The sequence below is a fragment of the Notechis scutatus genome, chromosome 1, assembly GCF_049901735.1.
Source record: "Notechis scutatus isolate UNSWTSFEM ecotype Mainland chromosome 1, rNotScu1.2, whole genome shotgun sequence".
Lineage (NCBI taxonomy): Eukaryota > Metazoa > Chordata > Lepidosauria > Squamata > Elapidae > Notechis > Notechis scutatus.
Genome location: NC_142009.1, coordinates 247707165 through 247721344, shown reverse-complemented (window position 1 = coordinate 247721344; position 14180 = coordinate 247707165). Strand labels below are relative to the sequence as shown.

The 14180-nt window shown below is 41.4% G+C and overlaps 1 protein-coding gene across 8 annotated transcripts in view; it reads right to left on the bottom strand.

Annotated features, from left to right (window-relative positions):
- Window positions 1-14180, bottom strand: part of TEAD1 (TEA domain transcription factor 1) — a 229511-nt gene that overhangs the window by 214107 nt on the left and 1224 nt on the right. For 6 of the 8 annotated variants that reach the window (XM_026664832.2, XM_087950992.1, XM_087950996.1 and 3 more), the window contains exon 2: window positions 13960-14097. The gene's annotated coding sequence lies outside the window, so the exon portion shown is untranslated. Of the gene's footprint in view, window positions 1-12779; window positions 12917-13959; window positions 14098-14180 lie in introns of those variants that run through there. The other 2 variants (XM_087950994.1, XM_087950993.1) reach the window with 2 other exon arrangements.

Sequence of the window (14180 nt, the reverse complement as noted above, 5' to 3'; positions counted from 1 at the left end):
TAAAAAAGAAAAAGCTTAGAAAAGAAGTTGAATGGAAAATTGAAATATGAAAACAAATATGAAAACAACTATGGAAAATTGAAATATGAAAACAATAGTCATCCCTAAAAAAGAAGAAAACCAGGGGTGGGATGCTACCAGTTCTGCCTGGTTCTATAGAACCAGTAGCTCTGAGGAGCAGCAGACACAGAACCGGTTCTCTGTTTGCTGCTCTTGGGCGTACCTGCCCGCCCAGGCTCTTACCTGTCCTTTATTTCCTGCTTTTTCAACCTCAGCTGCTTTGCGCGGCACAGCTGAGGTTGAAAAAGCAGGAAAAAAGAAGCTTTTCAAATGAGGTGGCACAGCGTAAGGTATTTTTTTACACACGCGTGCAGAATGTAGTCACCAAACCGGTAGTAACACCAGTTGAATCCCACCCCTGAAGAAAACAATAGAAAAATACCCTTGAGAAAGTAGTATAGGCAAGTTGGATGGAAAAGAGACAAAAGAGTACAGGGTATAATCTTAAACAAAAATGTGTCAAGTAAGACATCCTAGGAACTATGATTGTTTGGAAGGGTCAGAAGGCAACAGAGGATTAAATCATTCAATTACAAAAATGGAAGGTTGTTAGAACCAATATTTTCTACACCAAACACACAGAATAGGCAAAGAAAAAAATCCCATTGCATTCTGTGCCTATTCTAAAATCTCTAAAATCTTCAGAAATCTAGAAACAAATCAAATGACATAATTAATGCAATGTTTCTAAAGTTAGTATTAGTCACGTCACTGCACTGTTTTCAATTATTGCATTTATATTCTAACATTGAATCCATAAAAGTTTTTATGTCATAAGAATTCTCAGAATGTGTTATGAATTATATTTATTGTTTTGATCTATTAAACAGAAACATATAGACACTATATGTTTAGGTTGTTTGCATGGAGGTGGGTCCTGGGCCAGTTTAAAAATATCCTTTTAGTATTTTGCCAATAACAGATGACAACATTTTTTAAATTGTTTTGCTGGGCTGAAAAGGAACCATATTGATTTTATATCCAATTCCCAAGTTTGGAATGTATTCATCAGTAATGAATTTAGTATCTAGAATCTACAGTACTTCTTTTTCTAAGTAATCCATGCAATTTCAAAAATAGTTTCTCTGGTGTAATCTTTGAAAAAGATGATCAGATCAGTTCTAAGACTTAAGAAGAAACACTGAATTGTTTCTCCTGGGGATTATTAAGGGCAAATACCCTAAAAAGATTAATTATTTGATGATACATATTATTACGGCGGCAAGAATTGCACTAGCACAAGCTTGGACCACACCGTCAGATGGGGTAATAATTCGTAACATTTTTGAATGCACAGAAATGGAAACTCACCATGGAATTGAATAACAAAGAGGACTTGGAATACTATACAATTTGGAATAATTGGTACCAATGGATAGACAGCAAAATATGAAAGATATAGGTTAAAAAGAGAATGGGCGTTGGTTCTTACCTGATACGCCTCTTCTCGTGGAACTGCGTAGAGCATCCAGAGAGTGGGAGGTGCTTCAGTCCTTCCTTCTCACAGGCTGAGTTATAATTGAAGAACGCTCCTCCTTCCTCCACGTGGCTCCTCCATGCGTTCTCCCAGTTTCACGAAGACGAGAGGACAACCATAATCCTCTAACTGAACTAGTAAACAACTCAAGTATATACAATAACGATCATTGGCCGAAAAACAGAATTCCCTACCAGACGGACCAAGAAGGGTGGGGCTGGATGCTCTACGCAGTTCCACGAGAAGAGGCGTATCAGGTAAGAACCAACGCCCATTCTCCGTAGAACTGCTGCGAGCATCCAGAGAGTGGGACATACCAAAGCATGTTTGTCCTACGGGCGGGACTCCGTCTGGATCGGAATCTCCTTAGGATCCCCAACCACTTGCTGTAGGACTCGCCTGCCAAAGGACGCTTCAGCCGAAGCGAAAGTGTCAATCTTATAGTGGCGTATGAAAGGTGACGGAGAGGCCCAAGTGGCCGCCCGGCAAATGTCAAGAAGCGAGGCTTGAGTAGCCCAAGCTACTGATGTAGCTGCGCTCCTGGTGGAATGAGCCGTTATCCCACTGGGGATTGGAAGAGCTTGAACTGAATAGGCCTTGGAAATGGTCGCCCTAATCCACCGGCCTACCGTGGATGGTGGTACCTTTTGACCCAGCGTTTTAGGCTGAAATGACAAAAACAGGGACTCCGATCTCCTGATGGATTGCGTGCGACATATGTAAATACGCAACGCCCTTCGAACATCGAGGGTGTGCCATTGCCTCTCCCTATCATGCAGAGGCTTTGGACAAAAATTAGGTAGGACCAACTCCTGCGCCCTGTGAAAAGCAGAATTGATTTTTGGTAAAAGGAGGGGTCTGGTCTCAAGACCACTCGATCAGAATGAAAAATGCACAAGTCCTTCCTCACGGATAGAGCTGCAATTTCAGATATCCTTCTAGCTGAGGTGATCGCTACAAGAAAGACCACCTTAAAGGTGAGAAACTGGAGTGGTACCTCCTGAGAGGTTCAAAGGAGGCCTAGTCAAGGCCAGGAGAACTTTGTTAAGGTCCCATGTTGGATATCTATGCACTACCGGCGGGCGCAAATTAGAAGCCCCTTTTAAAAAGGCCTTAATGCGAGGGTGGTGGGAAAGAGAGCTGAAGGAGCCGCCAGTCACCACCGTTGAGAGGGCCGCGACCTGTCTTCTCAACGTGTTGGGAGAAAGACCTTCATTTAGGCCATCCTGTAAAAAGGCTAGAATTTGTGCTATAGAAGGAGAGCGAGGATTGACAGAGGATTTTCGGCACCACTTACAGAAGCTGTTCCAAGTTGAATCATAAATTCGAGTAGTGGAAGGCCTCCTGGCAGCCAGAATGGTATCTATGACCTGGGTAGACAAGCCTTCTTCAATCATTGTTTCCCGCTCAACCTCCAGACGGCTAGCTGCAGCCACTGTGGTTCTGGATGAAGCAGAGGTCCCTGTGACAGGGAGATCTGGTCCAGCGGGATCCTCCACGGCGGAACCACCGATAGACCGTGAAGATCCGCAAACCACGGCCTCCTGGGCCAATATGGGGCCACTAGTAGGATCTCCGCCCTCTCGAACAGCAACTTCCGAATTACCCTGGGGATCAGCGGAAGCGGAGGGAAGGCGTACAGGAGGCCGGGAGGCCACGGGCAACGCAGGGCGTCGTGGTTCTCTGCCCCGTGGGAAGGGAACCGAGAGAAGAACCTTGGTGTCTGCGTGTTGAGCGGCGAGGCAAAGAGGTCTACCAGAGGAGACCCGAACCTGTCTGCTGCTTCCCTGAACAACCGCGGATGCAGGCGCCACTCTGCTGGGTCCAACGTGGCCCTGCTCAGCCAGTCTGCCTGGACGTTGGAGACCCCGGAAATGTGCTCTGCCCTGATGGAGGAAAGATGCGTCTCTGCCCATCGACATAGTCGCTCGGCTTCTCTCATGAGGATGATGGAGTGGGTGCCTCCTGACGGTTGATATGGGCTTTGGTGGTGGTGTTGTCCGTAAGGACCAGAATGTGGTGCCTTCTCACCTGAGGAGCGAAAGCTCGCAGGGCTAGGTATACCGCATGAAGCTCCAACCAGTTGATGTTGTGTCGTCGTTCCGAAGGAGACCAAACTCCTGGGCTGACAGAGACTGCAGATGGGCCCCCATCCGGAAAGGCTTGCGTCTGTCGTGAAGAGTGACCCTTTGGGGCTCCTTGAATAGATGACCTCTGTTGGTAGAAGGTCGAGTCCACCAAAGAAGGGATGAGAGAACCCTTGGAGGTATTCTTACCACTCGACTTGATGTGCTCCTTCCCGAGCGCTGGTACGGCAGAAGGAACCACTGCAAGGATCTGGAATGCAAACGAGCCCATGGGATAATAGAAATGCAGGAAACAAGTTTCCCCAGAAGCTTGGATAAACTGAGCAAGGACGCTTCACCAGTTCGCCTGATAGTCCGGATAGCAGTATGAATACTATGAAGCCTCTCCTGGGAGAGGAAGACCTTACCCTTAACAGAGTCAATTACAGCTCCTAGGTGAGCTATGCGGGTGGAAGGGCTAAGTTGGCTCTTCTCCCAATTCACTAAAAACCCGTGATCTTGTAGCACTGAAAGGGTAACACTAGTATCCTCTCTCGGCCTGCTGTCGGGAAGGGGATACGATAAGGATATCGTCGAGGTAACAATGGATGCGGATGGGAACCTGTCTAAGATGGGCCGCCAGAGCTGCCAGCACCTTCGTGAAAGACCTCGGGGCTGAAACAAGGCCGAAAGGGAGGGCCACATACTGGAAATGTTGGTTATTATAACAGAATCTCAAATACTTTGAGTATGAGGGATGAATGGGAATATGGAGGTATGCCTCCGACAGGTCAACTGACGTGAGCCAGTCCCCTTCCCTGATACCCTGTAAAATAGACTGTAGAGTCTGCATCTTGAACTTCTGGCGCCTGACAAAGCGATTAAGTCGCTTGAGATCTAAAATAGGTCTCCAACCCCTGAATGTTTAGGCACCAAGAACAAGAGAGAATAAAAACCTCTTCCCGTTGAGAGGATGGGACAGGTTGGATGGCCCTAATGTCAGCCAGATGTTTAATGGCGGAATCCATAAGAGCCCGCTTTGTAGGATCCCTAGAGACAGGTGAAATCCTGAAATGTTCAGGGGGAGAGGAATTGTAGAACGAGTCCAAAACGCACGGAACTCCTCACCCAGGCATCCGAGTGGACCTCTCCCAGAGGTCTGCAAAATGCCTGAGACGACCGCCTATGGGGAGAAGGTCTGAGGCCCTATCTGGGCCGGCGGGAGGTCCTGTGACCGGAGCCTCTAAAGGATCTCCTAAAGCTGCCTCCTCTTCGGCTCCTGTCTCCTGTATCACTTCGGTCGTGGTAGGATGACCGAAACGACGGGAACCCTGGAATCTAGGGGAGAATGACGACTGGTATGGGGGGCGAAAGGAGCCCCTCCGAAAGGGCTGGGACCCTCTAGACTCCTGCCTGCGAAAAAGCGAAGGAAGAAACTTCTTCTTACTTCGAGTTTCCAAAAGCAAGGGTTCAAGGGCAGGCCCGAACAGCTTCCCTTCTGCCAAGGGGGCTGAAGCCAACTTGGATTTATTTTTAACATCGGCCTGCCAATGCCGAAGCCAAAGTAATCTCCTAGCTGTAACATGGGAGGAGATGGCCCGTGAAGCGAACTTAACCGAATGAAAGGTGGCATCAGCCGCGAACTCCGCCGCTGCTGTGATCTTTGCAATATCCTGATGGGCCCTGGTATTAGTCGGGGGATATGCTGCTTGAGCTGCCTGAGCCACTTGATGGAGGAACGGGTGAAAAAGGAGGCGGCCGTGGCCGACCTGATGGCCCAGGCATCGGACTGGTGAGCTCGCCGAAGAGCCATCTCCGCCCGCTTGTCCTCTGGCTTCAGCGCCTCCAACGCATCCGTAGGGTTGGAAGAGGAGGTCAGCCTCACAATTGGATCGTCTACCTCCGGGGTGTCTAACATAGAAGAGAATGCTGGGTCCAGATTAAACATCCTCTTATCCTGACTAGAGGGGCGGGTGTAGGACCCACCGAGGCCAACTGCCTCGCAACCAAGTCTGAGAAGATTGGGGGCCGGAATAACTTCTGCTTCCACAATCGGTTGCCTGAACATGAGGTCATCTGGATCCTCCGAAGTCGATGGCGGTGGATCAGAAGGAGATTGAGAGGCCAGGCCTGAGCTATTCTTAGCCTTAAATAATAAGGACTTAAATAACTGGGGTTTAAAGAGGCCCACAACCGTCGGTTGTTCGGGAGAAATGCCCTCGTCCTCTGACATTTCCCCCTCCATAGGGTCCCCGAGAAGGAAATCAGAATACTGCGAGGACCCCCTCTCAGAGCCTTCCTCCTCCCGAAGGGCTCAAAGCCCATTTCCTCCTGTTCCTGCGAGACCTCCTGAGGCTCCTCCCCTCCTGGGGATGGGGCATCCGTATGAGAAGGTACCTGACCCTGCTGGGGCGCCTGCCCGGAGAGAGATCGACCAGATAAAGATTCAACGTCGGAAGTCCTCCCTCGAGAACCAGGTCTGGATAGCTGCTGCATTCCATCAGCTATACCCTGACGGATAGCAAATTGCATCCATTCCCTGATACTATCAGGGATGATGGTTGACGGCGGCTCCTCAGGGCGAAGACCTGCAGCGGTTGGCGTGAAGGTCGCCTCTGGAGTACGGGATGGCTGGCGGCTCCGGGTGGATGTACTGCACCTGGAGGGGGAAGAACGACTCGGCAGGGGAGGGGATGGGCAGAGGTAGAAGGTGGGGTAGTTATAGTGTGCAGTTCTTTAGATCGTTTACTGAACTCCTTTTCCAGAGCTTTGTGACGCCTTAAGGCGTCCTTTTGAGAAGCACTGGAGGAGTCCTTGTCCCTCTTACGAAGATAGTGCGTCTTCGATTTGGCCTTCAGGGAAGAGCCAGTTGGATTGTTCTCTGCCATGGTATCAAGGAAAAAAACCTTACAACAAATATGGCGGTTGGCATGCCTAGGAGTTCGGCTTACAAACGCAAACCGGTTTTCCCAAATCAGATCACGTCCCCCTTTGAATAAAAAATTTTTGTATTATTTTTTATTTTTTTATTTTATTTATTTATTTATTTATTTATTTGAATTTGTTTTTAAAACACCAAGTACTAAAAAACACAAGGAGAAAACTATCCAAAAATATCTACACAAAAGCTTGCTGGAATATATTATAAAATAACTAATAATAATAATTTCTTTTCTCCTTTTTTTTTTTTTTTTTTTTTTTTAAGGGCGGGACCCAAGGACAGGGCCAAATAGGCACAAGGAGAAAATAATAATAAAAATTATTAAATACAAATCCAAATGAGCCGAATGAACGCAGAGGCCAAAAAATAAGGAAAGCAAAATAAGTATAATAGGTAGGCCTCTTTAGGCAGCCTCCCAACACAATGGGAAGTACGTGCCCGCGCCTCTGAACAAGCTGATTGATACAGACAGAAAAAGCCAACAAGAAAAAAACCTCTAAAGGAAAGACAGCAGGGCCGGAACCACAGTGTCCTCCAATAAAAAAAGGGGCTCCACGCGGCCTGACGGTCCCGCTTAGGGCCTCAATCCACACAGCTTAAATCCAAAAACAAAATTTACACACAGCCAGGAAAAATATTATTTAAAATAAAACAAAATGGCGCCGGCCACGGGCGGTTCCAAAATGGCCGCCCGGCACGACGCGAGGCAATCAGGAGGCGCACCAGCCCTATTCGCTACCAGGCAATCAGGAACAACGAAAAGCCAGGGCTGGGAGAGGAAGCGTTGCTTCCTCTAAAGCGTTCTAGGGGGGAATGATAATAGTGCAATAAATCAAGGCACGGAGACAAGCGGCTGGATAAAGGCACGCTCGAAATGCAGAGAAAGAGAAGAGGAGTGGGGGGCGAAGTAAAGCTCCGAGCCCTTAAACCCCTTCCTACAGGCAAAAAATGCCTCACCAATTAAATTTAAGAGCACACTATCAACGCAGGGACAAGGAGGAAAGGAATAAAGGCAAACCTGAACACTTAGAAGCAAAAAACTCTGAAAAACGGCCAAGGAACAAGAGATCGCTGCCTGCTTTCTCGAAGGCTGAGTGAAAACTGGGGAACGCATGGAGGAGCCACGTGGAGGAAGGAGGAGCGCGTTCTTCAATTATAACTCAGCCTGTGAGAAGGAAGGACTGAAGCACCTCCCACTCTCTGGATGCTCGCAGCAGTTCTACGGAGAAAAAATATATTTTGTATACTTGTATGGTCAATGAGAATCTGTTGAAGTGGATGGACATTTGGAATGTATAAATACAGCTAAGATTTTGTACTGTCAAGAAAACGATGGTGAAATGTATCAACATACTTTTCTTTTATAGATACATTTGTATATATATATATTTAATATGTTAACTTTCAATAAAGGTTTTTTTTTTTCCAAAAGAAGAAGAAGAAGAAACAACAAGAGTCAAAAGAATTCCAGGTCATTCCACAGGGCCCAAATTTGTCCAAGCATTGAATTAATTCAGTTACCTGCTAAGCCATAGGCAGAATTTGCTATAAAAAAAAGGTCAAGGGTTCCATAACTCTGCAAACTTAGCTCAACAATTGAAATATATACTGTGGAGTAATTTGCCTGTTACTACATTATATTTCAGCAAATAAATAATTTCAATGAAAAGATAACCCTGTTTTTTTTCCTGTAGCATTCAAGGAATATTTTCATCTAGATTAGCCAAGCTTCTTGGAAATCCAAACATGAAATGCATAAAACTACTATTGACCAGCTAAATTCACTGATAACTTATCTGAAACATAAAACAGCCATATGGTGCCAAAACTTTTTTTTTCTTTTTGGTCTGATACTAATGTAACAACAGGGTGTATAGTATTCTACAGGAAGCATTATTTGACAGAACCCTCCGTGGCATTTTCCCCCACCCCACCCCACATAGAAAAGAAACAAAAACGCCTCTAAGGCAATTGCATGCACATCTATTTGCATTTTTTTAAAAAAACAGGTGAACAAAGAGTAAACCAGATGTCAACTTTCAAAAGCGAGCTGTCTGGTTTGGGAGAGTTAACAGAGGCAGGCAAACTGCTAGAGCTCAGAGGGAGACAATAAGGTTCTCTCAAAACATTCTGGCTAAGGGGAGTGGCTATTTAAAACACTTGGCTTCCTTTATTTCAGCATGGCCGAGGTGGATTCTGCCTGCTCTTACCGTGCCAACTCCAATGAAGTCATTTTGTTTCAATGGGGTTTTCTATGCATTTCAACAACACTGTGTGCAGCACTGTAGCAAAGAACAAAACACTTTTTTTGAGGGGGAAGGGAAGCTTTCATTTGCAACTGCAAAAGAAATTAATGCTCTGATCTTATATAATGCTGATAAATCCTGTGAACAAATTGTATCAGTTTAGCAAATTGGAAATAATCATTGTGTTCTGCAAGAACTTTGAGAACATTAAGAGAAAATATAAATTATTGTCTTAACCAACGTCCTAAAGGTAACTTGGAAAGAAGTAATAGAGAAAAGTTATTTACAACTGGCCTTCTGTAGAAGTCATAGCTTCACATTTGATTTACAATGAAGGATTGTAAGATTCTTTTCATTCTTTTTTTGTTTTGTTTTCATGATGTTCTTAAAAGCATCCTTTTAGGACAGCAAATCAACTGCTCAAAAGCCTTCGTAACAAAAAAGTTTATTAATATACGTAACAGTCCTTTATAGTATTAATTTGACATTATGAGCTGGATCTCATATGTTTTCAAATAAATTCAATTTAGTATCTTTGGATGGTAAGACAGCACACAAAAATGAGTTAAAATAATTAAAGGGTCTCTACTATCATCTGATCTACCAATAAGATAATTTTTAACATGAAATTCTTATTGAACTGAATATATTAACACTTTGGGTTTTCCTTATAATGCCTTTATATTAATTTAAAATTCCATCTTGAACTCCTTCCAAAAGCTAGTACTACATTGAATTATGATAATTCAGAAATTATGTGGATAAAGCAATGCAACAAATGCACTAAACTAAAGAGTTAGCTGCAGAGAATGTAAGTTCAATATGTTCTCACATAATTTAACATTTCCCATTGTTAATAGTAGCTTTCAGTTTATGTAATGATAAAATAATACAACACAATGATATTAGAGATCAATGGAAATGAAATTATTCTCATTTGACTAATAGTTTTTTTTAATGGTCTTGGTAAAAGAAATAATTGTCAATTTGCCAAAACATTAGGCTGCTTTGTATCTTTTGCTGAAACAAAAGAAAACAAAAACACTATTAGCACACTTAGATTTTATCTGACTAAATATAATAAAGAATTAGGCTATTTTAAAACCATCCTATTATAATTTCTATTATTTGAAAGTAAAGGGAAGTCAGTGATTTTCACAATACCCTTTTCTCTTTTTTTTCCTTCAAATTCTTCTCTCTACCTTTCCTGTAAAACCTGCTCTTTACATTAAAGCTAGGAGACCTATAGGTTTCCATTCTTAACTTAATACCCCCCCCTCCTTCAATTAATACCAAACTGAGGTGCAAACTTTTCCTCTCAAGTATTCTGGTTACCCAAGTGTTGTTGAGATTTACATTACAACAGCTTAGGAGCATAGGTTACAAAATAACATACAGGACATAATCACATAATTCCATTCAATTATTTTAAGTTTCAAACTGCTTAAAATAATTTCTTTCAATAAAATACTCAATATCTATAAAATTCCACTTGAGAATTTATAAGTTTCCTTGGGGTATGGAACTGCTTCTTATGAAAAAGGACTCTGATATAGTCCATGATCCTAGAGACAGTTATTTGTGAGTAAGCATTCCCAGGAAAGCGTCTGTTTAACACTGAAGATTATTTTCCAGCACAGACTCATCATCTAAAAATCCTCCTATAACAACTAATCAGGATTTTGTAATAGTGTACCACAATATGATCTACTTTAGAAATCCCCAATTAAGTCTTTCCACTCCAAGCAGCATTATGAGATAGGATCCTATCCGCCCAATCATAAATCCAGGGGGTCAAGCCAATCATGATGATACATGCCAACACTACAAGTTGCGATATGGCTGTTGTGATATAAGAATGTTAGTCAAGCAAGTTGGCATGCAAGGATTACAAAGTGACTATGAAGCTTAAAAATAAAAAAGGCACATTTGTTTCTGATTCCAATTCTTATCATCATAAAACATCAGCTTGAGATCACTTTGCCCTTGTTGAGGAAAAATTTAAAAAATGTCTGCATGTATTGTATTAAAATCTGTTCTCATCTTCAAGCAAGAACTTCCAAGGAGAAATCCACAACTAATGTAGCAGATTTGCTTCTGAACATGCATATTTTCCATCTCCCCTCCCCCCACATACACCCTCTGGTCAAAAAGATTCCAGTGATCAGTTAACTTGATGTGTCTTTGATATCTGAAAGGATATTTACAGATTTGGGAATCAATTGGTTATTACATAGAATTAGATTTACAAAGGGACACTTATCAATACCATGAGACTTTTATAGAAAATGTTTAACTGTCGCTTGTCTACATTTCTGATTTCTACATGATCCTATAGAAATGCAGCGAAGACAATATGCAGCCACCAAAAGCAACAGCTTCCACATAAAGTGTTATAATTTTCATAGCACAAACATATTTCCAATTGAAATACACCCATATTAGAGTTCTTCTCTTGTATTTACTAGGTAATTGAAAAAAAAGTCCACTACAGTAAACCATGGAGGCATGAATGACTTTCTGTTCCCAATATATCTCTATCTCTATGCAGAACCATAATGAGAAAAAGCATATAGTATAAACCTTGCTTACAATTATATCCACATTGTATGTTTAGCTACATTCTTACTTTTGAATTGCTGTCTAGATTACAATTCTCAAAATATAAAAATCCTAAAAATCAAATCAGCAAAAAATTAATTGCATAACAGCATAAATAAACACACATCCCATGTTAATATGAGGGCTTTGATGCAACAAATATTTAAATCCTAAACTAATGAAGCGGCTTTAGGAAACAAGGCATCAAGCCATTTCAGATAAACAGTGTGAAATTCATAACTGTGCCAGAAAACCTGCTAGGTTAAAAACTTAAAAATACCCATATAAGACACCCATTCCTTACTTAAATGCACAAGTGGCATACCAAGTTTCACAAAAAGCCCAAAATATTTTAAAATAAAATAATGATTTTCACAAAAAGTACAGATCATACAGAATTATAGTAGGAAAATGGCTACCCAATTACTATATTATACACATACACAAAAACATTTATATTTTTTTCCTTCAACTTTCCATTGCTTAGAAGTTTTTGCCATTTAGTTCTCGTATACCTTTGGGCAAATCTACATAACACTTTCATGTTAACAACTAGAATACTAATTCCACCCCTTCTTGTTTTAATGCCTCTAGATATATCCATTTAAAAAAAGTTTTTTTAATATAATTTAATTGTTGAACTCTAGCAATGTTTCTTTTACTTTTTACAAACATGTTAGGGCTTACTGTGTTCATGTTTCTAATCTTAACTTTCATTAGCAATGGAGAACTACCATAAAAGGCTACCTCTTTCAAAAATCTATTCACCATCTAAGCAAAAGGGGGGGAAAGTTACTTTCAAATTATTAAAGTGGCTTTTCAACCAACACACATAAAGAGCCACATTCTTCCAACACTAAAAATCTTCCAGCTGGAATTCACTAAGGGCCAAGTTCTTAGTTGTGCTAAAACTGTTCTTTTCCACTGTTTACTAAACTTTCTTTCAAAACCAATACTTCACTCTAGTCTCTTATGATAACTTTAATGGACCTAAATACAATATTAATCATACATCTAACAGACTGTGCAGTTGCTTTTGATAACTTTAAATGTTTTCAGCAGAACTGAACATCAATAATTATTAACATCACATACATTCAGATATTATCATTCCATTACTTTCATTTAGCAAAAGGGGGGAATATGGAATCAAAGGCTCAAACTGTTTTCCTAAACAATGCATCTACAAGTGTCGAAAATATTTAATGCAACTAGAACTCCAAAGTTATGGCTAACTTTATGAACAAATCATCATGGCACAAACATGAATTAAAATATGAAGAAATCTAAAATGCATTGTGGAGAGCTGTGAAAATACTAAAAGAGTACCCCTCCAACACAGGAATCATTTCAAAAACTCAGCTAGGCCTTAAGTTTGTACTCCTGACCTTTTGAAGAGAAATATGAATTCTCAGCATTCCATTTGAAAAATATGCAGGAGCTGCTGCTGTCTGTACAGAGATACAGAAGTAAGGCAGTGTAAAACAGCCTCTGAATTATCTGGAATCTTTTTAACACTGTCAGTACAATCTAATGTCCTTGCAGTGGTATTCCCCAACTATTTATAGAGATGGCAATGCACTATGTACCCCAGGACAACCGTTCCAAATTTAGGAGCACATTTCTTCAAATCTTATACGAAATAAGACCAGATTTCTATTTACAATTTGTGTTCCCAGTGCACTGTACATAATGCTCTTTTCCTTTTGTCAGCTTCTGTCCTTGAATACAATTTTACATCCAGATAAAATGCATTGTAAGTTTAGCTAAAGGTGATTTTTTAACTTAACTGCTTTCAATACTGATATTTATCTAGATTTCTCTTGCAAAACTACAACCAAGGATGTTTCTTTAACTTGATCAACTTACAGATTAGAATGTTTAGTGTTCCTGATAAAGAGTTTTGGCTGAGCTACTTTTATTCATTGACTATTTTAAATCAGAATAGAGATACATCATGCCAGAAGTCACATAAGCAGTTAAAAGCACCATGCTAATTTTTTAAAATAAGAAATATATAGCAAGACAGATTTTTACACCTCAAATTAAAACATAAAGCCACTTACATTTAGAAATAAAGAAAAGTAGGTGCCCATCAACTTTGAGGCATTTATTGAAGGCCATTTGATATGGAGACATATCACCATATACAGGCAGCCACTTCTAATTTCTTAACTATTCTCCTAAGAAGCACAGGTGACACTGATTTTTCAGTTTCAAAAATATTTTAATACAGTGATAATGTTGGATGCTTTAAAAAAAAAAGAGAAAATCAATCCAGAATTGTATAAATTTCTTGTTTGTCCATCTCCCCCAATAGATTGGAATAAAAAACAAGTTTGGCTCGCGAACTATCCCTCACTTTCTATTTTTTTGTTTTGGATTTAGATAAACTTAATTTTCCTCTCCCCCCCCCCCCCTCATGTAAGTGGACTTCCTTTCTTTAACAGTGTGAATTGTGGAACAAAAGAGTCTCTTTTGGCCAGCAGCACTATTAACGTGTAGGGAGGGGATGCACAAGGTTCCTGTAAAAGGTTAGAGGAAAATAAATAAACATTGGGCTCCTACCGAAGGAAGTTTTCCAGGGACACTCTCCTCGTTTTTGTTGGAACTGTGACTTTGTTGTCTTTTGGGGATACAATGTTTCTGCTGACTCCGGAAAATTTTTCCACTTGAATGTGCAATTAAGCAGCAGCAGCAGCAGTTCTGGAGAAAGCAAAGAAGCAACGAAAGAGAACATTCCTTCTTTCATCTTTAAAAGGAGGGATAAAAGGGGGAGGGGGCAGGCG